Source organism: Talpa occidentalis, unplaced genomic scaffold (assembly GCF_014898055.3).
Source record: "Talpa occidentalis isolate TD23 unplaced genomic scaffold, MPIMG_talOcc4v2.1 talOcc4.7, whole genome shotgun sequence".
Classification (NCBI taxonomy): Eukaryota; Metazoa; Chordata; class Mammalia; order Eulipotyphla; family Talpidae; genus Talpa; species Talpa occidentalis.
Window position 1 is genome coordinate 87,691,674 of NW_023605083.1, and position 17,448 is coordinate 87,709,121.

The 17,448-nt window shown below is 40.1% G+C and overlaps 1 protein-coding gene across 1 annotated transcript in view; it reads right to left on the reverse strand.

The window, feature by feature from the left end:
• Positions 1-16,380, reverse strand: part of LOC119230826 (olfactory receptor 3A2-like) — a 37,009-nt gene extending 20,629 nt beyond the window's left edge. Inside the window, exon 1 of the mRNA XM_054689353.1 lies at positions 16,305-16,380. The gene's annotated coding sequence lies outside the window, so the exon portion shown is untranslated. The remainder of the gene's footprint in view (positions 1-16,304) is intronic.
• Positions 16,381-17,448: the final 1,068 nt, after the last annotated feature.

The window sequence follows — 17,448 nt, forward strand, 5'->3', positions numbered from 1 at the left end:
AAAACCTAAATAAGGGACCAGGAAAAAGACTAATTATAATAAAGTAAAAATCAAAATCAATAAGAAACTATAAACCAGAGACATACTACAGGGGGATGAGGAGGAAGTAGGATCAAAACAAGGGGGGGTGGGAATTGTATGGGGACTATAACCAAGATGAAAATGCATACATTGTGCAAAAATGAAAAATGAGGTAAAAAATACATAAAATTTAAAAATAATAAAAAAAATCAATGGGAATCTTAAACTCTATGTATAATTAACACTTAAAACAAAATAAAAGAAAAACAATGGAAAGAAATCATTTTTGTGTGTCTTACAGAGTTTACCAGTTAATAGATTCTAGTCATATCCAGAGCATGGCAGTGTAGTGTACACTACTTAAATACAGAAATCATCAGATTTCCCGTGGTTTCCAGTTATTATCATAAAATTAATTCTGTCAGCAGTAAACCCACATTCTCATTCATTACCAGTCATATAGAACTAAGCTCCCATGGCCCAGTTTGCAAAGTCTTCCCCTGATCACATCATCAGCCTGGCTCTTGTAGGCATTTGAATTTGTCATCCCTGATCTAGATATTTGATTTTCTTGTCTTTGGGACATTTGAAACTTGAGAAAAAGATTTTATCTGTAATGTATGTTTATTTCCTATAATTTTCTCATTCTACATGAACCCTTAACTTGCAATACATGTAACTTGTAGCTATACATAAAATGTGTCATGTAATACTAATGGCATGAATCTTTGTCTTGCTTAAAGGAAAATCACCTCAATAGTTAAGCATTATTTAGTGAGAAAAAGGAAATTCAGACTTGGACCTGTTACTTACTGGACCTTACATATTTCCACAAAAATACAACTCTATTAAATTATTAATTCATTCAAAAGTCATTCATGGAGCACCTGAAATGTAGCAGGAATAATAGTAAGCACTGAAAGAAGAGTAACAAAATTAACTCTGGCCTCAGGATAGTCTCTTCTATTGAAAAAGCCAAACTGGCCAAGTTGCAGAAGTGCAGAGATTCTGTCTGTAACACAGCTACATGCATAGTGAGGATAAAGAGACACATCCTTTCATTTTGGCAGGGAAATGAAGGTATTGAGAAAAACAATCCTAAAAGAGATGGAGATTGAACCACATGTTAAAAGTGAGCATTTGCCAAGATGACTGGGGAGGAATCAATCCAGGCAGAGTGTAACCTCTTCCAGGGCTCTGGGGAGGAGTTGGGGGAGGAGGGGGCTCACAGAGTGAATGAGACATCAGGAAATGAAGACCACAGTTGACAACCACCCTTTGGAGAAGTTCTGCTGTGAGTGGATAAGAGAAGTCCTGGAGTAGGCAATGGAAACTTAGAAGATTATGGGACATTTGGATTTTGTTTTAGTTTTGTCTAAATGTAAGAGGAGTTGGGCCTTCCCGGTGGCGCAGCGGTTGAGCACTGGGCTGGGAAGCTGCCCACAGCCTTTGCAGCGCTGGTTTCATCCCTGGCCGCCCGCGAGGGTCCCACATGCCCCACAGACCTCTCCTGCCGTGCCCCCTGCTTCCCTCAGGAGTGCTTCATCAGTCTGCCTGCTCTGCTCCCCACTCTGGCTCTGGTAAATTCTCTCACCCTCCCGTGCTTCTGACTGTACCCAGTGCTTGTGTAAATAAATAAATAAATCTTAAAAAAAATTTTTTTTATTTAAAAAAAATAAATAAATAAATATAAGAGGAGTTGCATGTCTTTCCCTGATCACACCAACAAAAATGAATATGATTAAGATGCCCAAGAAAAAGGAGATAGGTGATGGAGTGGTCACAAAAGGATGTGAGAAAATGAATCAGTAATAAAAGAACTGATTGATTTTCCACATATGCATATATTCATTGATTAAGAAAAAGTACTCACCGAAATATTGATTGAAGAAGCTACAGTAAAATATAATAATTAAATACTGAGTTCTGAGTAATTTTTATCTCCCAGCCATTTCTTTGGCTAACAATTTTTTTGTTTCTGAAAAGCAATTATTTATTTTTTATAAATTAATCAATGGAAAGGGGATGACTTGAAAAAGGAAGAGTCAAACTCTCTTTTCAAGTATTCTAATTTTCATTTTAAAGTTAAATCATAATGTTTTAACATTTTGAGATGCTTATTGAACAATATCACACTTTAAATGCTGTCTTCAAACAGGATAAGACATCTATATCTACACCATAATATCATTTATGTCTTTGTAATCAGCAGTGACTCTTCATAAATACTAACTAGAAATAACTTTCTCACTGCCTCTCTGTTAGCCTCCCCTTGTTCTTTTTTCTACTGTTTGCTTCTTTCTCGGGGCCACAAATATGCTCGCATTTATGGTGGACTCAAAGTATGTTTGCTGAACTTATTTGAACATCAACTGTTAAAATATATTTTCAGCAACTTTCAGGGGTTTTCTTCTATTCAAATTTATTGCCCTTTTTTTTTTTTTTTTTTACTGGGTAGCATTGTTTTACACCAGCATGATTTAAGGGAGTAGGTTCATATCACTTCCATTATACCCATCACCAAAGCACCTACACTCTTTCAACATAGTCCATTGGGACCCGTATCTCCTTTATCCCACACTCCACATCCTCACCCACTAGCAGTTTCAATTCTGTAGTCATATTTCTGGTTTAGCTTTAGATGAAGGAATATATAGATTCAGTGTACTCCCTAGCAAAGTATCCATGGAATTTTCAAAGAAATAGAGAAAAAATTACTGGGATTTATATGGAACCACAAAAGACCCTGAGTAGCCAAAACAATCTTGACAAAAAAGAAGAAGAATAAAGGTATCACCTACCATCTTCAAACTGTGCTACTAGGCTCTGGTAATAAAAACAGTTTGGCGTTGGAATAAAAACAGATGCATAAACCAATGAAATAAACTTAAGAGCTCAGAAATAAATCCATACTTATATGGACACTTAATCTATCACAAAAGAGCCAGGAGTATATAATGGAGAAAGAAAAGTCTTTTTTTAATGACAATTCTTTTTTTTTTAATTTTTTTTTAATAGAGGCATGCTTTTATTTTTTTTATTTGTTTGTTTGTTTGTTTGTTTGTTTGTTTTGTTTATACATGCACTGGGTACAGTCAGAAGCACGGGAGGGTGGGAGAATTCACCAGAGCCAGAGCGGGGAGCAGAGCAGGCAGAAGGACCGAAGTACACTGCTGAGGGGAGCAGCGGGCGGCAGGAGAGGTCTGCGCGTCATGTGGGACCCTCCTCCGGTGGCCGGGGAGCAGCCGGGGATCTTCGAACCGGCGCCGCAGAGGCCGCAGGCAGCTTCGCAACCCAGCGCTCAACCGCTGCGCCACCGGGGAGGCCCTTAATGACAATTCTTAACTTTAATTACAATTCTTTAATTACAATTCTTACAATTCTTCCAACACATTTGTAAAATACCATTGAAAAAGATTTTTAAACATTTGAGATCCTTCCTTTACAGTCATGTGTAAAAAGACACATGTGCCTGTCTTGTGTGAAAAGACAGGCATGAAGATGTGTTATTCCTGCACAGGAAAGGAAAGTTTTTTTAACAAGTGTTGTTGAGAAAACTTGACAGCCACATGCAGAAAAATGAAAGTAGACCATTATGGATTAAAGAATTGGATGTAAGACCTGGGGCCCTAAAATACATAGGCAAAACACTCCAAGATTCTTGGCTTAAGTGATGTCTTTGGGGACTCGACTCATGGCAAGGAAAATAAAAGCAAAAATAAACAAATGGGACTACATCAAACTAAAAAGCTTCTGTACAGCAAAAGAAATGCAGAGGCATAGAGAGGCTAAGAGATTTTCTGGAGATCACACAATTAGTAACTAGGGCAGCCTCCAAGTGCTGACTCCTAGTCCAGTATCTTTGCCTCCCTCCTGCCTGTCTCTAGTAAATCACCAAAGAATTCAAAAGTAAAGCGTGATACTGACTCCAAGTGCAAATGTTTCCAGGGAAACCACTGAGTGAGGGAAACTTAGGACTTCTAGAAACCTGGATTCTAATCCAGCCTCTTCTACTTTTTAGGCTACATGAACTTTGCAAGCATCAATTCCTTTATCTATAAAATTGGTCCTTTCCAGGTAGGATGGGCAATTTTCACTGACCTACTACATAATAAATAACCAGACCCACATAGGATGCCAAAAACTGGGGGGTGGGAGGTGGAGGGAGTGACTGTGGGCAACTAAATGGACAGAAATAAGGTTGAGAACAGTGTAAAGTCAGGAACCATTTGTGCTTAGTGGAGCTCTGATGGGTAGAAGTTAGTTCTTAGACTTCCACAAGTAGAGAAATTCCCAGATTAGAGATGATAACAATGTGCCAGGCAGGCAGAGATATGACAGTCTGAGAGGTAGTAATAATTGAAATAGCAAGAAATGAAAAGAATCTTGGAACATCATCCAGAAAATATTTAACCTTTTTTTCAGATTTTATGTAGGATCTGGGGAGATAATGTTATCAGGGCCCTATAGGCTTCAGACCTTCATTTGGTATTTGCAGGCTGTTGTCCAGGCCCAGCAAAAGGAAAAGCAAATAGAAAACAAGCATCCTCTGTGTCAGGCAGCAAACTGAGAAGCCCATGTTTCCTGCTGTGTTCGCCTAGCTGTGGTCAGCTGAAGACAGTACTGGGCTGAGGCACTGGGAGACCTGCCACTGGGGTGAACACTGACTTGCTAAGGGATGGTGGGTGGGTCAATTCTTCCCTGTGGGCCCCAGATTTCTCACCTATGAAATGGAAATCATAACAAGCACGTCAAATGATTATTCTGAGGATTAAATGAACTTAAGTACAGAACTACTGAGTTGACAGGCATTGTGTAAAAGGAGATGTCAAATTCCACTAGGTTTGGAATAAGAGTGATCATATTTCTAGAATTTGTGTCCTTTCTCTAATAAGGACCAGATCAGGGATTTACACCCCAAACACTCCAGACTTCCTGGCCAGAGTATGCCCTTTTCACCACACTGGCCATTTTCTCTTGAATAAAGTCATGATACAGAGGGAACATGATTCATTTCTTGGGTGCCGGAACACTTCAGTGTCTTTTGGACTGTTAAATGAGAGGCAATTAATTGATAAACTTTGCTAACTTCCCCAGCTCAGAAGGGCCTCCGGAGGTATAAACTTCAGGCAACTGTTGTGACAAAGGCTCCGACAACGACAACAGGGCCAAAGTTGGAGAAAGGAGGCCTTGCGAGTTCCACAAACAGAATCTCTAATGAGCTCCCAAATGAGACTTCAAGATAATGTGGCTGAGGGACGCTGGGATTTGCTGATTGTCTTCCACATATCTGCTAATAAGGCCAGAGGGATGGGATGTCCTGAAAAGATTTGCTTTCCTTTTGTGCCTTTAGTCAGAAAGAAACTAGACCTTAGAGAGTAGACTGGAGGCCAATTAGTGAGGCTGTCTCAGTAGCACTTGGGTAGCAAGACTCATTAGCCAAGTTCTGAGTAGAGGAAAGATGTGTTCAAAACAGGAATGTCTGAGCTTGTGTCTCAGCCTCCCTGCAGACACTTGTCTGCCACGTCTTCACTTTGGAGCCTGTTTTTGGTGTTGTGTTCTTCCTGCCCCTGTTGACTCCTCAGAACTCTTCTGCTCCCCCACACCTCCTCCCATCAGTGGCATTGAGTTTTTTTCAATGCCAAGTTAAACAAATGCACTTGTTTCATTGTCTATGTAATGACTATGTGCTGCTATAACTGCACCATGATTTCCTTAACAACCCCTTAGGTTGTTTCCAGTTCTTACTATTAAAGGTAAAATGTTGATAAGTCTTTGCAGTTATTTCCTTAAACGGACCATAGACAGGTACACATTTTCAACATTTTTATGAATATTAACAAATTATCAACTAGATTGTACTATTTGACTTTTCTAGCAATTCAGTGTAACAGGCCCACTTTCCTAACCCTAACCAACCCTAGGTATTATCAATTAAAAAAATCTTTACACTGTGGTAAGTGACTCACTATTTCCCATTCCTGTTTTATTTTGTGTTTCTTTGCATATGTACTGCCGAACAGAACACAAGTTTGCATTTCTTTGATTGTGAAGGAGGATGAGCTTTTTTCTTATATTAATGCGCATATTCATATATGCTACAAATATTTTCCTTATTTATATTTGTCTCTCATTATTGCTATTTGTCTCTCATTAATGCTAATGGTCTTTTTGACATACAGCCTTTAATTTTCTATAGTTAAATATAGAAACATTTATGACTTCTTTCTTTGTTCTCACATGTAAAATTATTATCTCCATTTATGTAAATATTGATTGGTATTTTCTACCATTTATTTTTTACATTTTTATGTCTTATACTTTCAATGGCTGAATTTCATTTTAGCATATATGTAATGTAAGGGTATGACTTGATTTTTTAATTTCTGCAGCTCATGTCCCCAGACCAGTCCCAATAGTTTGACATAAACTCTGTAGGTCAAATATGAGCAAGTGTATTTTAAACACTTGTGTCTGCTTTTCAACTTTATATTCTGTGATACTATTCTGTGTTTGTGGCATAGTTTTTAAAACACTGTATCTTTATAATACCTATTCACAGCTCATTCTGAAAACCTCATATTCATATCCCATTCTCATTACTCTTTCCTCCCAAATGTACTTGATTAGTCTCACGTTTTCTCTTCACTGTAACTGTAAACTCGTTTCTTCCTTTCTGATTGATTTCATCTACCATTGAGGGGAATGAAATATATTCAACTCAAGTTGTTAAATTTATAGAAAACTTTTATGATATTGAAATATCCAGACAAGGACATGGGATGGTCTATCCATTTATTCATATGCAATTTCTAAAGAGTTTTGAATACATAAAAATTAGAGTTTTGGGGGCCTCCCTGGTGGCTTGGGGTTAAGTTTCGCCACTTTCACTGCTACGTCTGAGTTAGATCCCTAGCCAGGAAGGTGACCCACATGGCACAGCAGACCTCTCCTCTCTGGCCTGCTGCACGCTCAGCAGTGTATTTCAGTAAATACACTTGTTCTGCTCCCCACTCTATCTCTGGTGAATGCTTTTACCCCCCCATACCTCTGGCCTACACTCCAGTTCTACATAAAAATATTAGAGTTTTCCAGCTGGGACTACATCAAATTAAAGAGCTTCTGCACAGCAAAAGAGACAATAACAAAAACAAAGAGAAACCCCACCAACTGGGAGAACATTTTTGCACCCAACGCTAATGATAAAGGACTGATCACAAAAATCTACAAAGAGCTGATGAGACTCAACAAAAACAAAGAAAATAATCCAGTCAAAAAATGGGCAGAAGAGCTAAAAAGAAACTTCTCTGAAGAGGAAATGCAAATGGCCAACAGGCATATGAAAAAATGTTCAACATCACTTGTCATCAGGGAAATGCAAATCAAAACTACCATGAGATACCATCTCACATCAGTGAGAATGGCACATATTAAAAAAACTAGCAACAACAAATGTTGGCGAGGATGTGGAGAAAAAGGAACTCTTCTGCACTGCTGGTGGGAGTGCAAACTGGTCCAACCACTATGGAGAGCTGTGTGGAGATTTCTTGACCTACTAAACATAGAGCTTCCATATGATCCAGCAATTCCACTCCTAGGGATTTTCCCAAAGGACACAGAAACATCAATTCCAAAGAGCACCTGCACACCTATGTTTATAGCAGCACTATTTACAATAGCTAAGCTTTGGAAACAGCCCAAATGCCCAAAAATAGATGACTGGATCAAGAAGATGTGGTACATATACACCATGGAATATTACTCAGCATTCAAAAAAGATAAACACATGCAATTTGCAGCAACATGGATGGCACTGGAAGGGATCATGCTCAGCGAAATAAGCCAAAAAGAAAAAGAAAAATACCGGATGGTCTCACTCATAGCAGGAATCTAGAAAACTTAAATAAGGGACCAGGAAAATGAATATAAGAAAGCGAAAATCAAAATCAACAAAAAACTATGAACCAGAGACACTTTTTGGGGGGTGGGGGGCGGGAGGGGAAGGATTGGGGTCAGAATGGGGCGTTTGCAATTGTATGGGGGAATATAAAAATAAAATTTATTATTTAAAAAAAAAATATTAGAGTTTTCCACCTATTCTGTTTATATCTAAAAATGATAATTGCTTTTTGTTTTACTATTGTGACATGAGTATTTTAAGGTGAGATATGAGTGTTTTAGAACTCAATACATGTTGCTAAACTGTTTACCAACAGGAAGATGACAACTTAGTCTTTATTTATTTATTTATTTATTTATTTATTTATTTTTTGGTGGGACCCTCGCTGGTGGCCAGGTATCGAAATGGTGCCGCAGCCTCACAACCCAGCGCTCAACCGCTGCGCCACCAGGGGAGGCCCAGCCTTTATTTAAAAATGAGCCATGTCCATTTCACCATATCATCACAAATATTATTTTTAATCATTTCTTAATTTGGAATGAAAAAAATATGTAATTACTTTACTTTTACTGCATACCAGAGACACTGAGCATTTTCTCCTGTTGACCATGTTTGCATTTTTCTCCTTTATAAATTGTCTTTTATGTTCTTGGTTTATTCACCCAATGAGGTGTGAATGTTTCCACATCACTTTCTTCTTTTTTTTTTTTTTTTAGTTTATCTTGTATATTGTTCTTTTCTATCTTTACAGGATAAATATGTTAGCTTTTTCATGTCTTCTGAAAATATTTCTCCAGGTTTGTTTTTTGCCTTTTAATTTGGATACATTTTTCCACAAGTTTTTAAAAACTGCTTTTCAACTGGCAAAACGCAAACTCACTGCCTGTCCCTGCCTAAATGCACAGAGCCAATGGAAGTGTTTAAAGCACGCCTTTAACAATGTTGACCTGCCTTTTACAGCAAGTGAAGCAAGCTAAGATTATAAGACTGAACAACTCAGAACACAGTGATTTCTAGTGAGAATAAGTGACAAGTTTCTGTTGTCTAACTTTAAAAACACTTTCATCTGCATTTTTTAAAATTATCTGGTTTGGAGACATTGAAAAATAGCAGGTTTTCACAAAAGATAACTGAAGAGAAAATCCAGAAAGTGTTTTGCTGATGTGAATGCCAGGAAAAGAATAAATGTAATGCAGCTTAAAATAATGCTTACTATTTCACACCACATCTGAGGGTCAAAAGTCTGGGAGTATGTTCATTGAGTCACTGATATCAGACAGGGCTGCAGCCTCTCAAGAAGTGATTGGGACTAGGCCTCTCCACAGGGATGCTTAGACATAACTTCCACCGGCTAGTGATGAGAGACAGGGAGAGCAGCCAAAATGGAGTCATAGGTCTATTCCTGGAAGAGACAGCCCATCACTTCTGCATTTATCCTGGTTATTTGAAGTGAGTCATTAATTTCAGCCCACACTGAAGGGAAGAGGAATTTAATTCTACCTTTAAGGGAAAGAGGAATATCAAAAAAAAATGTGGACATATCAGAAAAGAATAATTTTGAAAAAATTTAAACTATATTTATATAAACTTCTTCCATCCTTAAGGAAAACAACTAATGTTGCCCTACAAATAATGAGGGAAATTATGAAATAAAAGAGTTTTATTAGGTCAACATAACATGTTCAATATAAATAGTAAAGTCATTAATGGTACCCATGGGATTGAGATAGACAACTTTTACTAATTGAAAATCCAGTTTATACACCCAACAAAATTTGAATACATTCATAAATATCGATTTAAATACGTATATGATTATTAGACTACCTGGGGAGCCCAGATAACTCAGTTTGGTTGTGCTCAGACTTGAGATTTCCTTTTAATGCTTTTTTAAAAAAAAGATTTTTTTATTTATGCATATAAGAACTGGGGTGTAAGACAGAGGTGGGGGGAATGAGAGGATTCACCAGAGACAGTGGGGAGTAGAACAGGCAGATTGACTGAAATACACTGCTGACGGGAGCAGTGGGCGAGACAGGAGAGGTCTGCTGCACCATGTGGGTAGCTCCCTGGCCAGGGATCCAACTCGTGCTGCAGTGGTTGCTGATAGCTTGATAGCACTGTCTTTAACCCTGGCGCCACCAGGGAGGCCCCTCCTTGTAATCCTTCCTCCTTCTAGATAGACAGAGTTCTCCGCAGGATCAAGATTCATGCATTATTTCTTGAAACTTTCCCAGAACTTGACATCCACTGTCACCATCCGTAAGTATTTTCTGAATGAACAGATTTTGCAAGACTCCGCACTCTTATTCTAAACTCCAATTCAACATGTCCTCCAGGAGGCCAGTTAGTTACCCCACCTCTTGATTGTATTCTACATTCTATGTGAAGATAAGTATACAAACAAGAAAGATTGGCCCTGGAGTAAACCATATACATGGGTTCTGATAAGTATCTATTTTATCTTTCCATCTCCAAACCCTGCCTGGACATTTAGGCCCAGAAACCACCTTCCTTATATGAAAAGGTGGTGCAAAGGAGATAAGAATTTGACTTGCTGATCAAAACAGGCTGAGTATAGCCTGACCAATACTAAGATTTTAATATTCTTCTTCTTGCTCTCATTTACTGTCATGAATTATAAGAATTAGATTAAAAGAAAATTTTAAAACAAGATTCCACTCTGTTTTCCAAGAATGACCCGAGGAGAACTAAGGAACACACTCAATAATTTAACTTCTAGGTGAGGAAGATGGGATAGACTCTGGAGATACTGTTTCCAGGAGTTAGCTGCTGCAGTGAGTTGGCTATAATGTTCACTGGTCAAAGCTTGCTCTGGAGATACTGTTTCCAGGAGTTAGCTGCTGCAGTGAGTTGGCTATAATGTTCACTGGTCAAAGCTTGCTCGTATCTGTATTGCCCATCTCCCTTTGCTAGCAGCAGTCTGATTTTCTTCATGTCTCACAATGCAGCCCATGTGCTTTGGCAGATGATGAGCCCTTCCCCACCTCTGCCCCCTTGCCTCATAATTGGGCTGGGTAACCTAGACCCAAGCCAATCTGCACTTGAAATGCTCTCCCATTGCTATGGCAACCTATATAATCAAAGGAGCTGCTGCCCCTCAGAGCTCTCTAACCTAGAGACTCCTGACATCATGCTAAGTGACATTACCTGGACACAAAGGCACCTCTCCTAGTCTTCTGTCCCCTGGGAGTTTCCTTGCCCTACTCTCTTCTGAGTAACCTCACTCCCACCCCTTTATCCCCCTCCATCCCCTGCCCTGGTGTGTTAACCTCTGTCCAGTTCCCAAGTGTGAGGGCTGCCCCTGCACGAGTGTGTTACTGCCACCTTGTGGTTATATATTTTACAGTGATCACGCCCCAAATCCTTTAAATTGCTGTTAACACTCTGATTTCTAGTGAATTTTCCACTGATTTTCATCCCATGAGTCCAGTCTAGCTCCAGATGGAGTAAAGCAGCATCCTTATCCTCCAAGATCACAGGCTTAGGGAAAGGCATGAACCCAAGTTGGTCCAACTAGGGTGAATCCTGGACCTCATTCTCAAGTCATATGGAGCAAAAGTTCCTTGTCTCCCAGGAGATGATATGGGCAGACTTGCTGCAGCGTCCATGTTGCCACCATGAGGATAGAGCATCTCAGTGATCCAGGGAATCAAAGTCTCCAGGACTCAATTTCTGTCTCTCAGGACTGTCTTCCTCTTTTTGGTTGCATCTTCAGTGGACTGAAGTAAAAGGGCAGAACAGGAGTGAAATGTCTCTAAAAGGCAAACAAGAAAGTATGGAATACAGAAAACAAGTGGAGGGTTGGATCTTGCAAGGACAAAAGGAAAGAAGGAGGCCACGGTGCTGATGTAGCTAGGATGATAAATTCCATGGAAAGGTGTAAGCATAGGTAAGTCAGTACGGTATTTCTAACTTAAGAAACTGGCAAGGATAACTATAAAAGGAAAACACTCTTATACCAATAGTTAGAGATTGTCTGATTAAATACCTTAGTCATATCTATAATTCCACATGAATCATCCTCTTTCAATCATTAAAGACCTCTCTCTTAGGTAATGAGAATGGCCAAAATCGTAAGGGAGAGAGAGGAAGCTCAAGACCAAAAGTTGGGTGTGGAGCGGGGAGAGCACAAAAAAGCAACAAGAAGAAACATAGGGGGCAAAAGAAAAAAATTTTAATAAGGGTCCTCCCTGGTGGCACAGGCAGATGAGTGCTGCTCTGTGAAGCTGTCTGCAGCTCTGCAGTGAGGGTTTGATCCCAGCCAGCAGGGGAGATACACACATGCACAGCAGACCTCTCCTGTCTTGTCTGTTGCTCCCCTCAGCAGTGTATTTCAGCCAGTCTGCCTGTTCTGTTCCCCACTCTGTCTCTGGTGAATCCTCTCATCTGGCCTGTACCCCGGTTCTTGTATAAATAAATAAAATCTTTTAAAAAGATTATAATAAGCATCCTTAGGAAATAAAAGAGATTCTGAACTCTTGAAACATAAACAAGAGGCCATGAATGGAACAGTCCAATACCAAAAAATGAAAAATATCATAGAGATTCATTTAAATCAATAGGATTAGAAAATTAAAGTTGGGAAATTCTCTCAGAGAATAAAGGAAAAATAAAAATAAAATTGATGAATAAAAGAAGATACATTTTAACAGAACCAAAAGTTTCAATGCCCAAATAATAAAATTTCCCTAGAGAAAAAAATAAAACTTGGGAGGAAAGAACTCATCAAGGTAACTGTTTTATTTTAACTTCCATAATTGAGGAAACACCCAAATTTTAAGCATAGCAAATGAAAATAGATCCACCCCAAGGCAATTATTGTCTTAGATCAATGAATTGACTAAGTGAGGGGAAGGATAGGACCAGCTCCCATGCCAAGGGCAAGTCTCAGGATGGCTTCCACTTCTTATAATGGTAGACTGGGTACTTTTGGACTAAGTTTTCCCCTGAAAAAAAAAATAATAATAAAAGCTGGACAACATATTTTAAAATATATTCCTGATCTAATGAAAAATTGAACAACTGCCAAGCCAGGACTATTATATGTACTGCTGTTGTAATGATCCTGACAGATTGAGAGATGGGAGCAATTGAAGTGGAATTGTAACAGGGTGGTCCCCGAAAGGGGGAGGTTCCAGATTTCCTGTCCCACCCAAATGGAAGGGTGTTGCTGAGCAGGGAGAGAAGAAGCTGCAGAGGAGACTGAGGAAGGGAGGAAGCAGGATGGAGAGCCAGAAGGAGACCTGGAGGAGGCACATGGAGCAGAGAGACTCGTGAAGAAACTGTGCTTGCATTTTGGTCCTGGACTGGGTGACACAGATGTGGATGAGAGACCGGTGGGGAGATGACAATGGCAGTTTTTGTCTTGATTTGATTTTGCTCTTTTCCTCCCAGACTTGTCTGGTTGTTTCTGATCCTTTTCTGTGGGTCTCCACTGGAAGATGCTTTGGACTTGTGGCAGGCTTTCAGGACTTGCTCTGGGCCAATCCCATTTGGGTGGACTTTTATCCATGAGAGGACAGGAAACTTTGGGTGGCTGATTTAGAAACTATATCCTTTGCCTTTCCTGTATTGTTTACTAACTGTATTAAAGTTCCTTCCCACTAAAGTCTCATTTGTTTTGTGTTGATGTGGCAGATGGCCGAACATATTTAGAGCAGGCAGGTTTGGGGGGTCTAAGGTACCCCTCTCCCTGCCCTGTAACAGAATGACTTAAGTTAGTAAATAAGAAGCAACCACTTATTCATAAAGATATTGACACACAGGCAAGAGGTGAGGAAAGATTAAAGCTAACTTGTGCCAAGAAGCCAAATCCAAATTAAAATTAGCAGGTGATGCTGTTAACACTTTTCTAAAAGCAATCTAACTATAGAAGCCAAGTCAAGTCAATCTAATACTCTTTGGACTCTATGCCCCCATGAGGTCTCCAAAGCCTTCCCCAGACACAACACACAATTAAAAATGACCAGGTGCCTAAGGAAACAAGACAACAGAACAAAAACTAACAGAAGCAGCAAACAATAGAGATGGGTGATGTGGGGTTTCAAACACTCAAACATCAGATTCAGACTTTAAAATAACCTGCCTATTAATTTATAGGAGATGGGGGAGGTGGGGAATGAAGGTAGAGCACTAGAAAATATTTTTACAAAAGGACCAAATGAAAAATTTAGAATGATATAATGGCCAAAATTAATAATAGTATTTTTTCAAATAGCATGCAGAAGCATATTTTTAGTCATTTAGAGCCTGCCTGCCTGCCTGCCTTACCTCTGAGGTAAAACCTTACTCCAGTTTGTTAGCACTACAAACACAGCTGAAAAGATGAATTTGGGAAATGGAACATAAGCCCAAAGAAAATATCCAAAAGAAAAACAGAGTTAAAACAATGCAAAACACAAAAGGAGGATAATGTACAGAGACATCAGTAATCAGAGTCCCATAAGAGGAAAAGAAATTGAAACAGAAATAATATTTGAAAAATGCTAAAGAACTCACTCCACATGACCAAAGACATGAAGCCACAGATCCAGGAAGCTCAGCGTCAAGCTGCATAAATCAAAAGTAATGCCTACGTGGCAGTAAAACTGCTGAAATACAGAAACAAGGAACAAATCTTAAAAGCAGCCAAGGGGCAAGGAGAAACACATTGCATTGGGCCGAAACCTGCCTTCTCAGCAGACAAACAGAAAGCAAAAGACCAAGGAACAACCAAGGTGCTGAAATAGGGTGTAGTAGCAGGATAGGCACAGGGCAGGTTTTCTGATCCCGCAGACAGGTAAAGGAGCATCTTGGAGCCATCAGTGGGTTTCTCAGGCTTTTATTGAGCTGTTACATATAGAGCAGCAACCAGGTACACAGCAGGCAGGGGTGCCCTGGCATGTCTTCACTCTGGGCTTCTCTGCCCTCTTTTCCTTCTGCTGCTTTTTCCTCCCTCTCTCCTGCTTCTGCTCCTCTTGCTGACTATCTCAATACACCCCCCATGGCCCAGGGAAGTAAATAAGATAGTTTGCAACAATGTAACAACTGCAGGTGCCCCATCAGGCAGGGCAATCCTAATGGTGTGAGGGCAGAAAAGCCTGAAAAACCATTTACCCTCCATAGGGCCTCCCCTGGTGGCACAGTCAGTTGAGCGCAGCCCAGGCAATTGAGCGCAGCACTGTGAAGCTGTCTGCACCCTCTGCATCGTGGGTTCGATTCCCTGCTGGCCAGGGAGATTCCCACATGGCCCAGCAGACATCTCCTGTCTCACCCGCTGTTCCCCTCAGCAGTGTTTTCAGTAAGTCTGTCTGTTCTGTTCCCCGCTCTGTCTCTGGTGAATCATCCTCCCGTGCGTCTGGCCTGTACCCTGGTTCTTTGTATGCATGGATAAATAAATCTTTTTTTAAAAAGTTGCTGAAATAAAGTAACTGCCATCCTAAATTCAGTGAAAATAAGATTCAAGGATGAAGGTGAAATTACAGTGTTATCCAACAAACAAAAACTGAGAAAAATGCCACAGCAACAGACCTGCATTAAAAGAAATAGTAAATTATGTTCCTCCAGTAAAATGAAAATAATCCCAGATCGATGATCAGGCATTCAGGAAGAAATGAAGAGTAATGAAAATAGTAAATATGTGAGTAATATGAATGTGAGAAAAGTTGACATCTGTGAATCCATCTTCAAAAACGGAGCCCAGAGTCAGTTCAGAGAAATTGCCTAACTTGTCTCATTTGAACTGGGCTGAAAGACTTTTGTGCCAGGGCAAAAATCAATTGTCTTAAGAAATCATCAAGCAAACAATTGTTTGAGAAGTCACAGAAATAGTGAGGACTGATGATTAGGAACTTTTAGTCTCAGAATAGGGTCAGACCTACTTTCATCCTTTTTCGAAAAACAGTAACCAATTATGTGTAGCAAAGAATAGTCAAGGCTGTTACCAGTAATCAACTGTTTTCTTTAGCCACTTATTATATAATCTTCCTCTTTTCTTTCCATAATATTTGTTTGTTTTTTCTGTAACCCTGCCTACAATTTAGAACCTCACTATTCAAAATGTGGTTTGTAAACCAGCAACATCTACTTATGTGAAAACTTGTTAGAAATTCAGAATCGCAAGCCCCCCCTAGACCTAATTAGCCAAAATCAAAACCTGCATGTAATCAAGATCCTCGTGTAACCTGTATACATGGTGAGGTTGGGAAGTTCTAGAAGCTGATTGTAGAGTCTTCACTCAATTTCTACAGGGATAAGTCTAGCATCTATTTTAAAAATTGAGGAGGGGGATTTTCCTAGAACTCTTTATTGTGGAGCTCTAGCCTTACAAACTCCCTTTGCTTTAACAAGACAGTTCCTCAGTTTCTCAATGAGAACTTACCTGAGAAATCCTAAGCACTCTCTTTTGTCCTTCATTAAATCTGGTCCCTATGGGCTGTCTACTAACTTTCCTTCATTGTCAAGCCTTGTCTGTAGGAGTCCAAATGTATGCATTGTGAGCTTCTGTGTAGGTCCAGCTTCAGGATGTCCTAATGGGAATAGAGTGGTGGTGAGATGATTAGATGGCAGAATAAGGGACACCCCAGGCCCCCAAACCCGTATGCTCAAGATGGGTTCTGCCATTTGGCACATCAAGACAACCCACACTTTAGTGCATACATTTAATGGAAAAGTACCTTTATTACAACTGTGTGTGAGAGAGAGAAGAGAAAGAATATAATTTAAAAGTTTTGAATTAATCACCCCAAATTACCCATCCCCTCATGGGTAAATGCCCAGCCAAACAGGGTTGACCCAAAGCAGGGCTACTGAGTTCAGAAAGCATACCACAAGTCTAAGGTGTCTTCTGTTGGGGACCCATAGAAAAGGGGCAGAAGGCGCCAGGCAGGCTTGGAAGGAAGAGAGCAACATCAAAATCCAAGTCAAGATAAAGTCTGCCATTGTCAGCCTCACCACATTTCTCTCACCCACATCTCTGTCTCTTCTCTTTCTTAAGATTTATTTTTATTTATTTATGCATACAAGAACTGAGGTATAGGCCAGAGGTGTTGGGGGTGAGAGCATTCACTAGAGACAGAGTGGGAAGTAGAATGGCGGAGCCACTGAAATACACTGCTGAGGGGAGCAGTGGGCGAGACAGGAGAGGTCTGCTGCGCCAAGTGGGTTAGCTCCCTGGCCAGGGACCGAACTCCTGCTGCAGTGGCTGGCGATAGCTTGACAGCACTGAGACTTAACCCCTGTTCCACCAGGAAAGCCCTCTCTCTCTTTCAAGTATCTCTTTTCATGACCACCCCCCAAGTTTCTGGTACAGTCTGAGACCAAGAAGCAAGCATGGCCTCTTTGAATGCCATTCTGCTCCACGTACCTCCTCCAGTCTTCTCCTTTCTCCATCTTTCTCCACCCCTTCCTCCCTCTGCCAAGCTTCTCTCTGTTCAGCTCTGCGCTTCATTGGGTGGAGCAGAGAACCTGGAACTTCCCCTTTCTATGGAGATCACACTGTTACAAGATGTAAGCAATAAACAAGA